This window comes from Dromiciops gliroides, chromosome 5 (genome assembly GCF_019393635.1).
Source record: "Dromiciops gliroides isolate mDroGli1 chromosome 5, mDroGli1.pri, whole genome shotgun sequence".
NCBI classification, from domain to species: domain Eukaryota; kingdom Metazoa; phylum Chordata; class Mammalia; order Microbiotheria; family Microbiotheriidae; genus Dromiciops; species Dromiciops gliroides.
The window spans coordinates 201,573,119-201,589,582 of record NC_057865.1 but is presented as its reverse complement, the minus strand read 5'-3'; the positions used below and the strand labels follow the sequence as shown (position 1 = coordinate 201,589,582).

At 37.7% G+C, this 16,464-nt stretch overlaps 1 protein-coding gene and 1 non-coding gene across 3 annotated transcripts in view; one reads left to right on the top strand and one right to left on the bottom strand.

Annotated features, from left to right (window-relative positions):
• Positions 1–15,975, bottom strand: part of ADIPOR2 (adiponectin receptor 2) — a 61,162-nt gene extending 45,187 nt beyond the window's left edge. The window contains exon 1 of one of the 2 annotated variants that reach the window (XM_043967522.1): positions 15,803–15,975. The gene's annotated coding sequence lies outside the window, so the exon portion shown is untranslated. Of the gene's footprint in view, positions 1–14,632; positions 14,819–15,802 lie in introns of those variants that run through there. The other variant, XM_043967521.1, reaches the window with a different exon arrangement.
• On the top strand, positions 9,247–9,350 carry LOC122730227. The gene has a single exon (XR_006353427.1). It is a non-coding gene; the product is annotated as a U6 spliceosomal RNA (small nuclear RNA).
• Positions 15,976–16,464: the final 489 nt, after the last annotated feature.

Genomic DNA, 16,464 nt, shown 5'->3' with positions numbered 1-16,464 from the left:
ATGTTAAATAAATTGTTTTGGAAAAAAAACAGAAGCTTGTTTCCTGGGAAATTTTATAGAGTAGTTAATTACAGAGATAACGGTGAATATCTAGAAAGGAAAACTGCAATGGATAAAGAATAGAACATACCATAACTTCAATTTCATTTTTGACAGAATTACTACCAGTAAATGAGAGGAATTCAATGGATATAGTTTACTCAGATTTTAGCAAAGCTTTTGATAAAGTATCTCATATTATTATTGTGGAGAAGACAGACAGCTAGATTAGCAATAATACAATTAGATGGATTAGCAAGATTTCCCTCGCTGTCCCACATACCTAAAATGTACTCCCCTTCAACTCCACCTCCTGGTTTAAGTCTCAACTAAAACCACATCTTTTACAGGAAGCCTTTTCCAACCCCTCTTAATTCTAGGGCCTTCCCTTGGTTGTTTCGTATTTATCCTATATACAGCTTGTCTTCACATATTTGCTTGTTGTCTCTTTATACTGTGAGCACCTTCAGGGTATCCTCTGAATTTAACTCAGTGCCTTGAACACTGTAGGTACTTAACAAATCTTTACTGACTGATTTGGTGACCTGATTGGATGGCTATATTCAAAGTTTCACATTGCCCTGATAAGAGTTCCCCAATGGTATGCTCCCAGAGTACAGAGACTCAATCTGTACTATTTAATACTTTTATTTAGGACTTATATAAAAGCAAAGATTCATCCAATTTGCAGGTGACATGAAGCTGGAACAAATACATAAGGGTAAAGGTAAAGTCTTATACTTAGCCAAATGAAAAATCCACTCAAACCTACAAAATGGGGGAGTCACATATAAACAGATGTTCTGAAAGGTTTAAATGGAACAAAAGCTCAATAACAGCAGAGGAGGATGACATGAGAGCTAAAAAAGCTCATTTGATCTCAGGCTACACTAAGAGCCCTGGCTTTTAGGAATTAGGAGCTGATACTCTCACTGTACTCTGACCTTGCCAGAACTCATTTGGAGCACTGTATCCAGGTCTAGATGCTATGGTTTAACAAGCTAATGAGAGTAGAAAAGAGGCCAACCAGGGCTGTGAGTTGACATTGAGGCCATATCACATAAGGATCAGCAGAAGAAATTGGGCACGTTTAGCCTAAAGAGATGATTCAATTAGGACATGATAGCTGTCTTCAAACATTTGAAGGGCTGTCATGTGAAGGATAGTCTTGTTCAATTTAACCCCTGAAGGAATAACCAAGAACAATAATGTGTGGCAATGAAGTAAATGTAAGCTTAATGATGAGGAAAAAATTTAGAGCTTACCCAAAGTGGTTGCTTCTCTTTGTAATTCTTAAACATAGGCTATAAAGCCACTTGTTGATTAGGCTTATAGGAGAGATTCCTTTCATGTATGAGTTGGACTAGATATCCACCAAGATCCCTTCCAACATTCTGTTTCTCTCATTTCATTTGCAAAAGAAAATTCGCTCTCCACACCAGTGCAAAAACCAAATCACTCTGCAATTTATAATCCTAGTGAGTAGCCTGAGATCGCTGAGGGAGTAAATGACTTGCTTAAGGTCACACGGCTGTTGTGTTTCAGAGAAGGGACTTGAATTCAAGTCTTCTTGACTCTTAGTTGAACTCACTATGAACTACACCCGAGTTGCCTCTCAGACCATACAATCTAATAAATGGAACAAAGTGGGTTTTCTCCCCCCAGGAAGCATGTATTATTAACATGATTGCTAATAAAATGTTTCAAATACAAATATAAAATAGAATAGGTTTTAAAAATTTTCCTTCCTACCAGAACAGAGCTGATTAATGAAATCCAGACAATTTCCAAACCTCTTTAAACAAATGGTGTCACCTTTCTTCCTCCAAACAAACCTTTTATCAGGGGTAAGAAGAAAAATGTCTTGAACTAATTCAGCTTCCATATTCTTTGCTCTTTTTCTATAAAATAGGTCTCAATAAAGCAAAATGACTAAAAGGATAAAAGAAGAAGAAATAGAGAAGCAATAGGCAAGAGTAATTCAAAGAATAGATAGTCAGCCTCTCTGCACTTAAGAGTTGCTCTTTGTTACCTTTCTACAGAAATGATTTAAATGCTTGTTGACTGATTTCCTTATTTGTAAAATGAGGTGACTGGATGACCCTCAGGTCCCTTCTAGCTCTAAAATTATGATTCTATGAACTCCCAAGGATTTTTTTTTTAATTTAAAAGTTTGACTGAGTAAATCTAACATCTCCGCAAGATAAATGGCTGAAAAACAGAAATTCTTCTGTGTAAGAGATAAGCACATGTTCAGAATCATAAATGGATTACTGGTGAATGAAACTTCCCACTCCATTTTTTTAAACAACTAAAATACTTCTCCATCCATAAAATACTACGTAAGTTAAATTAAAGCTATTCTTGTTATGGGCAAAACAACATGAAAGTGTCTTGAATTTTCTAAAGGATTTCCACATGTAAGAGGGATTAGATTTGTTCTGTTTGACCCTAGATGGCAGAACTAGGAGCAACAGGTGAAAGAATGCAAAAAAAGAAAAAGAAAGAAAGAAAATTTAGGCTTAATGTGAGGCAGAATTTCCAAGCTATTAGAGCTGTCCAAAAGCAGAATGGATTCAAGCAAAGGTGCCCTTTGACCACTTGTTGAGTACTATGACATATGGGACTTTCTTCCCAGGTATTAAGACTAGATGGTCACTAAGGTCATTTCCAACTCAGATTCTTATACCTTGTGACCCTACTCTTATTTTTTAGCAAGGGAGATAAGAACATCACATAAGTCAAGGCCACCCCTCTAACTTAAAAAAAAAAAAGAAAACTTTAAAAATAAGTTATTTTAATCATGTCTAGGTAATTATATCTGCTTTCAATCAAATGATGGAGGAAATATATTGGACTAGTAAAACCACATGATTTTAATGTTGTTTTCAACAGCAGAGTACTCTATGTTCAGTACCAGAGACTAAAGTGTTTTAATTCAGAGTACAAAGACACATTATATTTAGTCACATTGTTTTCTTAGCCTCAGGCCAACAGTGTCAGAGTACCAAAAATCAGCATCTAAGATTAAAATGGGGGGAAAAAAATTTGGAAATATACTATGATGGTATTTCACACCAGAAATTAACTATTACAGAACATTGCTATAATCAATCCTCCAAAGCGACCCTCTTGCTTCATTATATGGAAATGACCTTGCATTCTCAAAGGTTACAATAGCTCTTTGGGCTTCACTCTCACCTGTAAATGAAATTAGCTAGATAGTCTCTTGCAGCTCTAGACTTATAATCCTATTATGTCACCATTTTGCTTTGTCCATTCCCCAATAAATCTTCCAAGATCATTAAATCTTTTCTCAAAGGTCCAGTTTCTAATTCTGTGCTTGTTCACAAATGTCCTCTAGACAAATGGTGTCAAAGTGCCCCTGCAGGCAGCAAACCAACTTAGAAAAGCACATTTGCATGATCTTTAGGTATGATTTTTTTTTTGTTAAACATTTCACAATTACGTTTTAATCTGTTTCAGTGAGCATTAAAGGTTTGAGATCCTCTTCTCTAGACAATTGGTGTCAAACTCTAATAGAAATTGGGGACCACTAAACTATAAATAAAGATGGGGCAGCTAGGATAAAGCACCAGCCCTGGATTCAGGAGGATCTGAGTTAAAATCCTGACACTTACTAGCTGTGTGACCCTGGGCAAGTCACTTAACCCCAACTGCCTCACCAAAAAACAAAACTAAACAAAAAAACCCCAATCAAACAACAAAAAAAACCCTATAAATAAAGATTCCACAGCCAGACTATAGAAAAACATATTAACATTATCTATGTTATATTATATTTTCATTTGTTAAATATTTCCCAATTACATTTTAATTTGGGCAACACTCAGGAGTGTTAAGGGATACAGAGTAAAGAGCTCTGCTCCAGACCTCCAATTTCTCTTCCTTCCACTTAAAAAAGGGTGGCTAAAAATGGATGTATTAGAGAAATTTTAAAAAAACAAAACAAAATCGGGAAGCTAGGTGGCACAGTGGATAAAGCACCAGACCTGGAGTCAGGAGTACCTGAGTTCAAATCTGGCCTCAGACACTTGACACTTACTACCTGTGTGACCCTGGGCAAGTCACTTAACCCTCATTGCCTTGCAAAAAACAAACAAAAAAGAAAACAAAATCCTCATAAGGAACACTAGTGTGTGAAATAAACTGGACATATAGAGAGGGGGAGATTTCCTAATTCTTGCACAGCCTAAACTTTTATAAAATCATATCTATTATTTTGAAGAGTTTTTGTCTTTTATTTTTCTGTTAAAACACAATGGACATACAAATAAGATGCAAAGTAAAGCAAGGAGAATCAGGAAAATAATATACATAAAAACAACAATGTAAATGGAAATAACAAAAAAAAATTTCTTTAATGCTATGAAATTGTAACACCCAGTTCTGGTTGCCACAAAAGAGATGAGAATGACCTCCTGCCCTTATTTGGAGAGAGAGCGTTACTAAGGGTGTAGAACACTTAATATAACCTTAGACTCAGTTGATGTATTGATTAGTTTTGCTGAATTTTTTTTCTATTTTTTTTTTTCTTCTTTGCTATAAAATTTTAAGGGATGGCTCTCTGGAAGAGAGAACTGTGTTAGACAATGAAGGTGATATAACAAACAAAAGATATGCACACACAAATAACAGTGACTCGGTCTATTCAAACTGGTAGTACACAAAAACATTTATTCTCTTTACATACTATTTCTTCTAAGTCATGGTCACTTTCTAGTCTATCTTCTAAGATATTTGCAACCCTACCCAAGTTAGCATAATGCATTATTTAATCACTGGGGAAATACTACACAGACTCAATATCAATGCCAATTTAGGACTAGTCTCAGAATATTCTGAGACTGACACCAAAATGCACTGACTACCACTTGTTAGGCACAGCCTCACCAACCACCAGGTTGTGCATCTAAGAGTAGCAGGAAATATATAACATTGCAAATTATAATCAACAATGAACTACACATAAAATGCTCTGTAAGGCTGATACTGGCACCAGGGACAAGGAAAAAAACATGGAGATAAATGAAAATGATTACAGTTAAAAGGCATAAATAAAAACTTTTTTAAAAAAATACCTCCAAAAAAAAAAAGAGGTTAAAAAAAACCCATAGGATACTCTTACTGGCTTATTTAACACAGAACAGCTTCTTTCTAGATAGCTTTCTAGAAAGTTCAACATTTGACAGAAGGTAGATAGTCAAAGCATACAGAGGACTAGACTTAACCTGGGTCAAATCTGGCTTTAGACAATTACTCACCAGCTGTGTAATCCTGAGGAAATCACCTAATCATTGTCTGCCTCAATTTCCTCATCTATAAAATGAGGATAATAACAATACTTACCTTCCAAGGTTTCCATGGGTAAAAGAGATATTTGTAAAGTACCTTACAAACCTTAAAGCACAATATAAATGATATTATTATTATTAAATGGCTTTTAAAAGAAAAATCCAAAACTCATTCACACACACAAAAACCCTATAAAACACAAATCTTAAAAGTAAATAATTTAGCTAGGATTTATGATTTTTTCCAGCTTGAAAATAACATTATTTATCATAGGATCATAGATTTAGAATTGAAAGTGTTGAATATTAAAATATAGTTTTTGTATCTGCCTGTCTCTCACAAACATATCAGAAAAATAACCTTTAATCTTTCCTACAAAATTAATAAACAGATCAGAGAAATTATATCTTATAATATCTCCTACCAAAACCAGATCAGAGAAATTAATCTACTAACCAGATCAGAGAACATGCTATCCATACCTGTCCTCCTACAAAACAGATCACAGACAGAAAAAACATAATTATCAATTTAATATTTTGTCCCAAGAAGAAATATATAACACATGATCATGTGGAGACTCCCCCTCCTAAGAGGGAAGCTCAGAGACCCTTTCCTTCTAAGGGTTTTTAAGGTTTCTTTGCCCATGGGTTACAGGGCATTGTCAGTTACAGTTACAACCCAATAGCAAATACTATAACAAGAATGGATGTAACAGAGGCATCATGACAAGATTATAGGATTCCAAAAAAGGGTTTGGCAAGGATGAGGACAGGGAGATGTCCATAGATAGAGACTTACCATCCTGAGTGAAAAGAAGTCACTAGGTAGGGTCTTTTATCTGCTATCTGGGTTCAGTTTTGGAGTTCATTTGAAGGACATTTTGCTCCTATTAATCCTATTGATCCAGGGTTTCATAAAAACTACTTTTAGATAAGAAGGCACCTCCATCAAATCCAGGTGATCCATACATTCATATTAACAAAAGCAGCCTTAAAGGCCATTTAATCACACCCCCCTCACCTCATCAAAATTTATAGATGGGGGGGGGGCACTAGGTGTCACAGTGGATAAAGCACTGGCCCTGGATTCAGGAAGACCTAAGTTCAAACCCAGCCTCAGACACATGACACTTACTAGCTGTGTGACCCTGGGCAAGTCACTTAACCCTCACTGCCCCCCCCCCCCATTATAGATGGAAGAACTAAGGCCTGGAGTGATTAAGTTATCTAAGGAAACTGAACCAAATTTGTAACAAGTGACTCTTTGCATGCCCCATAAAGGCTAAATGTAATAAAATGAGAAACTTTTTTCTGACCAAATGTTATAAAGGTTCGAGTTTATATATGATCTGCCATTTCATGAAGCACAAAACTACAATACCAGGCAGTATGATAAGAGTAGAAAAAGCTCAGAACCTGTAATTATACAGCTCTGTCACTTATTAATTAAGGCAAGCACATGTTAAGTCATTCAACTTCTAAACCTCTATTTGCTCGTGTAAAAAAAAGTGAATTAAAATAGATCAGTGGTGTCAAACTTGAAACCCATTTCAGTTAGCAAAACTTCCAAAGCAGCCCAACCAGATTAAAAATAAAATGTTTTAACAAAATAAATAATACAGTACAACATATATAATGTTAATCTGTGGTTTTCTAAATCAAGATGTTCCCACAGGGATTCATTACTATTGAGTTCTACCCCACTGGATTAGATGATCTCTTAGATATCTCCTAAACCCTAAGCCTCTCTGATTTTACAATAAGTTTCTTAATTTCTCCATAGTTCCTAAATAATATAGTGTTACCAAGTCATTAATAAACTACACTAATGGGGCAGCTAGGTGGCGCAGTGGATAGAGCACCGGCCCTGAAGTCAGGAGTACCTAAGTTCAAATCCGGCCTCAGACACTTAACACACACCTACTAGCTGTGTGACCCTGGGCAAGTCACTTAACCCCAATTGCCTCACTTAAAAAAATAAATAAATAAAATAAACTACACTAAGAATTAACTACAGTACATATCTAGGGTGTTCTGCTGCCACTATTTCCTTACAAACTGACTTAAATTAATAATGTGATTTTAACTTAAAATTAGGTTCACATAAAATTTTATCAAACATTGTCAAGTCTGCATATCAAATTCAAAGGGTCAAGAATTCAGCAAGGATAACATGTACTTATAAAGTAATGTGTATTTACTGGCCTAATCATTACAAATTTTACTATGTCCTTAGGAATAATCATCAGTACAGAAATGAGATTCACTGTTCTTTTCTTACAACTTCAATTTGAATGAAAAAAAAAAACATATAAGCATCTGTTATATGAAGTTCAGTCTGTGCCTGCTTGGCACTGGAGATACATGTACAGAAATGAGAGTATTTATCCTAACAGAGCTTACATTCTACTAAGAATTAGAGCAGTCCAAAAATTAGAACGGAGTACCTTGTCAAAAAGAAAAATGTCAAGAGAAAGATGTCAACAAAGTTTAATTGCATCAAAATTTACCTTCAGGATAATATGATTTTCAAATAAGTCTATAACCTCACCATCATTTCAATGGTGTCATTACTTTTCTAATTCTCACATTCATATGCCTAATCAAGACAACCAAATCACCTGGGAAATGTTCCTTTAAAGAAGTTATTTCCTACTTAGAAAGTTTTAAAAAGCTACTATTATGTAAGGCAGCTAGGGTACAGCACAAAGAATACTGGATTGAAAATCCAAATAAACATTCTCATTCTAGCTCTCCCATTAATTCCCTGAATGACCTTGGGCAAGCTTACTTCCTTTCTCTAAATTTTCATTTTCCTCATCAATGAAATTAAGGTCACTAGACAAAATTATTTCTAAAGGCTCTAATGATTTTATGATTCCGTTTCAATATTAATTGTATGATGTAAATTATTTTGAAAATTACATTTCCCCTCTCACTTGAAGTTTAACATGACTTGCACCCTATACAATTCTATCTTTACAATCTATACAATAGTTTCATTATTATATACTATAGTTTAAATGATAAAAAGTGTTTCAAGACAGTAATAATTTGCTATAGAAATATAGCTATAAATTGTATATATCATAAAGAGCATATAATAATGTGCTATTTATAAACCACCCTATTAATACTTCTGTATGAATTAAAAGTCAGGATCACCTATAGAATCCACTAAATGAATGAGAAGTAGCCTATCACAGTAGATGGAGAACTGGTCTCAGTCAGGAAGCTTTAGGTTCAAGTCCTGTCTCTGACACATAGGGGCTGCTGTGTAACCCTGAACAATTCACATGACCTCTAAGAAAGGGCAGGCAACTCTCTACAGCAGTAAATGGACTATATGCTGATGCATCTAATATAAATCCTTACCAGGAGTTCCCTACGCTGAAGAAAGTAAAGGTCTGGTCCAAAAACTAAAAGCAACCTGACTTAGTTGAGATAGAAAACTGGCTTTGGAGTGAGGAAGAGCTGAGTTCAAGTCCTCCCTCTGATACAATCTGATTGTGTGATCCTAAGCAAGTCACTTAACCTTTCAGTGTCAACTCTCTTAAAGACTATAGACTGCAAATCAGGTATCCAAGAGCTTCCATCATTTCATCCAGAGTTCTTTCTACCAATAAAATCCTAGGTCTAGTCCAAAAAGTAAAAATAAAATCAGAAGATCTCTTAAGGAACTAATTCATCTACAAACCATTCAAAAACAATGTCAATCCAAAATTGGGTTTAAAAAAAAAAAAAAACACATTCTCCCAGTGGTCCTATAGGTTTCTTCTTCTGGTTTAGAAACTCTCAAAACTACAACAAACATGAAATGCATTTCTCTGTAATTAGAAGACTGAAAATACAAAGGCAAACATTAATCAATGGTAAGAATATAAGCTTCATGCTTGCTTCGGTAGCACATATACCAAAATCGGAACAATGCATAGATTAGTATAGCCCCTGTGCAAGGATGACATGCAAATTCATGAAGTGTTTCATATTAAATATATATATGTATATATGTATATGTGTGTGTGTGTGTGTGTGTGTGTGTGTGTGTGTGTGTGTATATATAAAAAAAAAAGCTGCTTCCTGCTTTAGTAATACTTTTTTTTTTTTGCGGGGCAATGGGGGTTAAGTGACTTGCCCAGGGTCACACAGCTAGTTAAGTGTCAAGTGTCTGAGACTGAATTTGAACTCAGGTCCTCCTGACTCCAGGGCCGGTGCTTTATCCACTGCGCCACCTAGCCGCCCCCAGTAATACTTTTTAAAACACAGTTCCATGGAGTTTCAAACTACTTTTGAACTTTTCTCAAATTTTCATGATATCCCTATGAAAATGATAAAAAGGAAGTACTGTTTCCTTTTTGTAGATAATAAATGCCTATAATGTGCTCAATAATTATCTAAAATTTTACTTCAAGGTGAATTTTATTTCACCTATTAAGACAGGCTTTATTAGTCCCATTAATAGTAAATTATATCAACTGGTAGACTCCCACAGGATTCCATTATATTTAATAACCAGGCCTGAAAACATTCTCAAAGAAGGCTCAAATCATAAGGTCTAATGTCTAGAAATAATTCTATATCATAACATCTCACATGAGCAGAGAACCTGGCACATTTAGGTGACTAATAAATGATTGTTGACTTGCTGACTTAGAAACTAATCAATTAGTCAACAAGCATTTTTAGCACCTACTGTGTCAAGCACTATAGACAGCACTGGGAGTTATAAATACAAGTCATTTTTAGTACCTACTATGTGTCAAGCACTGTTATGAGTCACTGGGGGTTATAAACACAAAAGTCAAACAGTTCTCACCCTTGAGGGGCTTACAGTCTATTAAAAAAAACTACATGTACACATATGTTATGTAAAAATATGTACAAAGTAAATGTAAAGGCATAATAGAGAGCTAGACTTGAAGACAGGAAGATCTAGGTTCAAATCCTACCCCTATCACAAATTAGCTGTGTAACTATGGACAAGTGTAAGACTACAAGGGGCAGCTAGGTGGCGCAGTGGATAGAGCACTGGCCTTGGAGTCAGTAGGACCTGAGTTCAGATCTGACACTTGGCACTTACTAGCTGTGTGACCCTGGGCAAGTCACTTAACCCTCATTGTCCTGCAAATAAAATAAAATTTTATAGCCTTTATTTCCACACTATTCACTAAAGAACTTTCCATAACACTCATGTACCGGCCCTGGATTCAGGAGGACCTGAGTTCAAATCTAGCCTCAGACATTTGATACTAGCTGTGTGACCCTGGGCAAGTCACTTAACCCTTATTGCCCCACCAAAAAAAAAAAAAGAGACAGAGAGAGAGATTCGGCTCAGGTACTACTTTCTACAAGATGCTTTTCCTGAATGCTCTTTTCCCCATAACTACTAGTTGTCTTCCCTCCCAAACCAGCCTTATTTAACTTTGTACTGGGGGCAGCTAGGTGGCGCAGAGCACCGGCCCTGGAGTCAGGAGTACTTGAGTTCAAATCCCGACTCAGACACTTAACACTTACTAGCTGTGTGACCCTGGGCAAGTCACTTAACCCCAATTGCCTCACTTTAAAAAAAAAAAAACAACTTTGTACTTATTCCCTATACACTTACTTGTTGTCTCCTGTTTGGGGGTAGCTAGGTGGTGCAGTGGATAGAGTAACCAGCCTGGAGTCAAGAAGATTCATCTTCCTAAATTCAAATCTGGCTTCAGACACTTGCTAGCTGTGTGACCCTGGGCAAGTCACTTAACCCCCATTGCTTTGCAAATTAAAAAAAAAAAGTGTTGTATTTGTATTCCCTGTGCCTTGTATGTAGCAGTCAATTAGCAAATACTTATTGATGGATTAATGCTGACAGTAGCATAATTACTCAGTTTCCTGTCTGTAAAATGAAAGGGTCGGTTGGATCTCTAAAGCACCTTGTTACAACAATCTGTGAATATATAAAATTAATGTATGAATACATAAAGGAGTTAGGCTAAATTATCAGTGTTTCCCAACAAAGTTGAAAGGACTGGTCCATGATACTTTTGCAACCAAGGTTCCTTAATTCTTAAAATCCATAATTTATTTAAAAACTTACTTCTCCACTCTTCTCACCTCCAGCTACTAGGTACACCATTCAAGAATCATATATTTTACAAGTCTGCACTAGTTTTGATTAGAAAAACTAGACTAGATGATCTCTAAGATTTCTCTCAGCTCTAAGTATATTTAGATAATTCTATTTTTTCAAAATACTATACACTTCTAATTGATGAATAGTGAAAAATCATACAGTCTTTAAAACCATAAACATTTTTTTAACCCACATAAAGGTGATTTTGGTTTTCAAATCATGTAATCAATTCATGTATTCCCTCCACCAATGCAAATGACAATGACTACTCTGTAACTTAGTAGGCATAGTGGAAAACATTTTATATTCTATAGCTAATTGTATTCTATGGCAGAAGTGTTAATACACAGCAAGGTCACACATGGCCCACAAATCCCAAGTGCCAGCCTGAACCAGATTAAAATGTAGTTCTTATTTAATTTTAATGAGGTGATGTATTAATGAAAAAAGAAATATATAAATATATGTGGTTTTCTAAGTCAATGTATGATCCACAGGGATCCTTATGAACAGTTTAATGGCCCTCTTTGAGTTTGACACCACTGCTCCAATAGCAGCAGTGAGACCTTAGAACCCAGAGTTACTCACACACCAGGTCATGAAAGGACTCTACTGGTGGGATTTGCTTTACTACATTATTAAAATCAAACCTGGCAATAACCCAAGTATAACATGGATTTCCTAATATACAATCCCAAATGATATTTACACAACCATTTCTGACAGAAAATGAGTATCCACACAGCGATGAAACTTCATGGGGGGGGGGGGGGGAGGAGAGAAAAAGTACTGAACATTGAAGAAAAAAAGACATCGGATCCAAACTTGAATTTGATACTAGCTGTGGAATTCCTTAGCAATTACTTGACCTCTAAGACAACCTCCTCATCTATAAAATTGAGACAATAATACTTGAGCTACTTCCTTTACAAGGCTTTTAGATGTTTGTAAAACACTTTCCAAATCTTAAAGTACCATAAAAGTTGTTACCAAATTATACAAGAATTAAAAAGATGTTTTTTAAACTACTGCTGTTATGAGTTTAGTGCCTTGAAAACCTAGTAGTATTATATACCCTGACAAACAGAATAAAAACTAGACACCCAATCATCATAATTTCAGGTGATTAGGGAAAACACAATTTGTAAATTTCCTATGAGAAGTGTTCATAAACTTTCAAATTCTGAAACTCTGAAAAGAAAACTTCACCATTATATCAAGCACTATAAGAAAAAACTTATGTGAGCTGACATACCAATTAAGGGGGAAAATATTAACTGGATGTCATTACATTTAAGATTCTCTAAAGTCAGTAGGTATGGTATTGTTAGTCCTCAGCAAATGTGCAAGAAACCCTGAACAAATCTAATAAGGCAGCCAATCTTAATAGTTAAATTGGGGAACAGTAAATCAATCTGTACCACTAATGAGAAAAATTCAGTAGTATCTATTTCACAACAGTTTATGATTCACAATTATCATGGAAGATTCACTATGAAAGAGGTTTTTTGGTCTTACCTTTTCTTAGAAAATTAACTATACTTTTAAATTTTAAAGTTCAAACTATTTATAGAAAAGGAGCTTCTTACCCTAAGTTCACTTCAAAAGTTCACTGAATTTTATAATAACCTAGTTGATTATCATGGGGGTGTGTGTGTGTGTGTGTGTGTGTGTGTGTGTGTGTGTGTGTGTGTGTGTGTGTGTGTGTGTGTGTGTAATATTCTCAACTCTCCCTGATGGGTTACCTGCAGTATGACAACCATATTTAGCATTCAAATCCATGATCTCAAATCAATTCATTTCCTAAGATAGAGATGGTATCGAAAGAAAGAAACCAACTTTAGTAATAGGTGCACTTCAATGACCAGAATGAATAGTTTAAAATATATATGACTACCCATCCCCAAAAAAGTAAAATGCAGCACCTAAAAAATCAATTACCTCTTGCAACAGATTTCTTGGAGTGGTATGGAAAAGATGGTGAAGGGAAGTTAAGTGGTATTTTCTAAATTGTATTTCTGGAAATAGGGATCAAAGTCCAAATGGCAAAGCTCTTCCCTGGGATCACACACTATAGGAATTGTATTGCTTTATCTCTCTCTACCCAAAATTGCAATCATTCCTCCCATTCTTAACTTAATTCCCTCATAGCAATTTCAGAAGATCCTAATCATTCCTGGAGGAGAAATGGAGGGAGAAAAGAAGGAAGATAAGAGGATGAATTGGAACTATCGAAGTAACACGGAAAGCCCAACCCTACTTGTTTTTAAATGCTCCTGGCGAAGATGGCTGAGGAAAGATTTGAGAAATATCCATATGGGTCCAAAGGTCCCAATACCTATGGCTTGGAAGCCTTTCAACTCAATTCCTCCATCAACTCCACAATACCTCCAGAATACTGTTTTCTCTCTTAGGATTAAATATCAACCTACCTAGTCTTGGTACTGCCACTACTACTGCCCCACTACTACTAATGCCCTACTAACAAACATACAGATAAGCAACACCCCAAGTTATAGAGAAAAGAAATACCTGCGGGAAACCAAAATCACAGAACTCAGAGTCTGCTGAACACAAATTTCTGACCCAGTTCTCGTCATGAAATTGAGAAACTATAGCTGTTAAAGAAAAGCAAATCCCAGAGGAAAGCAGAGAGCTCTAAGTACACGATCTTAAGTGGTCGAAGTGGGTAAATATGCTCCGGAGCTTCAAAGATGGGATGGGAGGAACTCATGAAGGATACTGTCAGTTATTCGCAAAGGTAAATAAAGGCACCCCAAAATTCACGGGAAAGAGGAAATGCAATCAGGTAAACAAAGCATCTTTAGGAAACAATAGTCGGGCAAGCTTCGGGTGGGAAGTCGCTACTAAGCTCCGGTGACGGCAGGAGGATGGGGGAAATCATCTGCTCCGGAGGCAGGGACAGCAAAGGAACCCCTACCCTTCTTGAAGGGGTGGGAAGTGTGACAAGCCCCCGATGAGGAAATAACGGGACTTCGGCCTCCGACCTGCAGAAAGACCGCGGCCGGGAAGGAGGGGCGCGCTCCCTCCCTGAGTGCTTTTGACAGACAGGGGAGGCTGGTGCTCTCAATGCTTTCCCTCCCCCCGCCCCCAGTCACCCCCATCGGGGAGAGGGGTTTGTTTGGACTCCAGGGTCCCTCACCCGGAACTTGTCGCCGCCTCTCTGAGCCAGGCTCTGCCTCTTCGGAAGGGAAGGGGGGGAAGGAGGGGGAGCGGAGGAGGGAAGGGGCAGAACCCGCTCCAGCCGCTGCCGCGACCACCTCCGCTCCAGCGAAATCGCGTCCGTGTTCGCGCCGCCGCCGCCGCCGCGACCGCCGCGACCGCCGCCGCCGCCTCGTCTTCCCCGCCCCACGGCTGCACGTCGCTGTGACACGCATCGCACGAGACCTCTCGAGCCAATACGACAGCGCTAGGTACGCAGGCGCGCCACCCAGAGCCGGAAGTCCCTGCTTTTCCAAGCTCACGACCTCCCCTGGTGCATCTGGGGATTTGTGGTTCGGCCCGAGAACAATCTTCGACAACAAGGAAGCACGCGCTCCTTCCCCTCTTCTACCTCCTCCTCCTCCTCCGCCCCCTCGGAGCGCGGGGGCGCGCTCAGCCCCCGCTTCCAACGGAAGCGGAAAGTCCAGGGACGCGAGGGGGGCGGGCCCGGCTCGGTAGCGTCTTATCCTGTCTCCATAGTTACGGCTTTGCGCTTACCCCAGAGCAGAGAGAATGTAGTAGGGACTGGAGGCGAGGAGGAGTATTGGGGTCACAAAAGGACCCCAGAGCTTCCAGCCGCATCCTGATGTCTTAGGCTCGCGGGTAGAGCCCCAGGAGGTGTCCGAAAACGAACTTCCGGGCTGCATTTCTGCTTGCTTTGCCACCAGAGAAAGCGGGGAGCCGGGGGAAGACGTAAGGATCAGCTTCAACAGGCGGGGGCTACTACCTGTTTGATTAAAAGTCTTGGGGCTTTCCCTCCGAGGCAGTGGAAATCTAAGAAAAGAGAGGCTCAAAGCTTACAAAGTCATAAAGGTTTAAAATAAGGGACCCCATGGATCTGTTTAAGATTCTATTTCTTGAAACTTAAAAGACATGAAAGAATCAATCAACAAAAAGAGTGACTGCTAGTATACACATTGTAATAATAACTGATGTTTATTTGGAATCAAAGATTTTGAGCTGGACGGGGACATTCCCCTAAGAAAATCTATAAGATACCTCAAAAGGCTAACTCCAACTCTGCTTGCAAGCACTCTAACCATACTCGTAACAAATTTAATTAAGCCCCATGGCGGGGGGAGGAAGGGGGGAGGAGGATATTTATACTTACAATAAGATAGTCCACAAGTTCCTAGTGCTGCCGTTTGCTCTCCTTGTCCTGAACGCTTCTTATTATTAGAGGGAATCCACATTTATATAACAAATTTTCCACTCTTGCTTCTCTGATCGATTTCTTTGTGAGCAGTTGACACTTTGTCAATCCTAACTTGTTACCATCCTCCTCGTTGCCCCTTGGTAGAGATCAGCTTGACTCTGTGTCATTCTCAGAGTGACACAATCATGGGTGTGACTAGGCAAATTGAGTGCATTCCAACATAGGAGCCACACTACAACTGTGTGATATTGGTGGTGTGTGTTTTTTTTTTGAGGTTCAGACCAATTCACAAAAATATAATTGGTAATACATATAAATATATAAACACATTATTTTCACAGTAATGATGTCATTTCCCTAAAAGCATTAATCACGATGTCCATACAGCCTGTCATCTGGGAAGGTGCTGACTAGATTCCTGTTCTTATGGTATTTCCTTCAACCCTCCATGTTGTCCTCTACCTTTACTCAACCAGCTATCTTAAGGCAGTTTCTCGGAGCAAATACCTCTTTGATGTTTAAAAAGTGCCAAAAGCATGGGTTAATTAATAGATCACTGAACAGAATTGAGATAAATAGTATTTATCTCTTGTATTTAATAACTAATTATTGAATTA